The following is a 1,830-nucleotide window of genomic DNA, read 5'->3' as shown; positions in this document are numbered from 1 at the left end:
GCCGCGGCTCCGCCCCCTCCCCCCAAGCGGGTCACGTGGGCCGGAATTGGCGCCACGGGGCTCTTAAAGGCGCCGCGCTCCCCGCGCGCGTAGGGGCTCCACGTGGGTGGGTGGGTGTGGGGTCGCAGGGGGCTGCCCGCTCGCAGCCCCTATAGGGTGGAGGTGCCCAGGGTGCTGGGTTTTGGCCGTAGGGACCCCCCCCCCAGGGGTGCTGCCACTGCTGCAGGGGTGGGTGCTGAGCTGGGTGCAGCAGGGGTGCGCGCCCCGGAGCGCAGTGCATGGCGAGGGTCCTGCCCCAAAATAGGGCAGGGGGCCCTCAGCCTCGTTCCTTCCCCAAAACTCATGGGGAACCAGCCTGTAAAAGCTGCTGCTGCTCGGTGGCTGCGCCCCATAAGCAGCCCCTGGTGCAGAGGCTGGCTGCGGGGTCCCCATCTGCATGGCTGGGAGTTAATTATGGCACTGCCCGGACATGGAGCAGCGTGCCCGCCCGGAAAGCTCCTTGCCGGGCACTCAGGGCCGTGCCCGCAGCTCATTATGGGGCCGCGCTGCTCTCAGCATGGCTCTTAGCACCACGAGCCAGGCCGGCAAAGTGGAGCGGGGCCGGATTCGGCTGCGCGAGGCAGGGCTCAGGAGTGCCGTTCCCTGCGCCCATTTACTCCCGCAGCCTCCGCTCGGGGTGCTCGGGGCTGGGAGCAGGGGGCTGGGGTGGGCACCGTGCGCCGCCCCTTCCAGGATCTGCTGCGGGGTTGGGGATGCAGCCTGGGGCTCGTGCAGTGCTGGTCTCCAGTGCCATGGCCGTGAGATTTACAGCCTCGTGGTTTGGTGCTCACGAGGGTTTTATTTATATGAGTGAATTTTTCTGGGTGCCAGCCTCAGAGGTGGCTCAGGTGCCTGCAGCCCACCCCAGCTCCCACACGGGGCTGTGCCCACGCCAAACCCATTTAGGGGGGTCCTCGGCTCTGTGCTGCGCATGGTTTGGGGGCTGTAGTGATGTCCATATGGACGGGGTTCCTGTGGCAGTGGAAAGAGCCCCAGGGGAGCCCAGGATGGAGAGCGGAGCCCACCGAGGCAGGGAGCGGGTCGGCAGGGAGCCAGCTGGATGCCCGGCCATCGAGCGAGCGCGTTCGGAAAACAGAGGCGGCGAAGCCAAAGAATGCAGAGAATTTTACGGGCTGATGCTTCCTGCTCCCGGCAGCTTCCAGCACTGCCTGGGTGCCGCGGTGCTGCCCTCGTAGCTGGGTGCAACGGTGGGACACAGGACGGGGCACCCGGCCCCACGGGGACACGGCTGCTCGGGGGTCCCGGGGGCTCCTGCCCCAGCTCCAGGACCCTGCACGGGCATTCCCAAACCCCTGTGCAAGTCGCTCAGCCTCAAGAATCCCTGATCGCACATTTTTTTTATTATCATTACCCCGAGGAGCAAACGGGAGCCGCGTCTTTTTGCCGTTTTCACCCTTTTCTTGCAATTTCCCCGCTTCCAACACCCCCCTACCCGAGGGCTGCCTGCGGGGCTGAGCCCGGCCAACTCGTGCCAGCGATGTCCGGGGGCTGCAGTGCCCACGGGCGGCGCTAGGCGGAGCGGGACCGGGCCGAGCCGTGCCGGGCCGAGCCGTGCCGTGCCGGGCCAGCCCGCCGAGGGGGCCGGGCGGCGCCGCTTTATAAAGGCGGCGGGCGCGGGGCGGGGGAAGCGCGGCCGCTCGCAGCGCTCCGGGACCGGCCACCGGGGCCTTGCCCAGCCCCGGCGGGGCGTGAACGGCACGGAACGGCACGGCTCGGCCCGGCACAGCTCGGCTCGGCACGGCATGGGCCGTCCCGCAGCCCCCTGAAGCC

This window comes from Aythya fuligula, chromosome 12 (genome assembly GCF_009819795.1).
Source record: "Aythya fuligula isolate bAytFul2 chromosome 12, bAytFul2.pri, whole genome shotgun sequence".
Taxonomy (NCBI): domain Eukaryota; kingdom Metazoa; phylum Chordata; class Aves; order Anseriformes; family Anatidae; genus Aythya; species Aythya fuligula.
The sequence above is the reverse complement of the archived record's forward strand: the minus strand, read 5'-3'. Positions refer to the sequence as shown.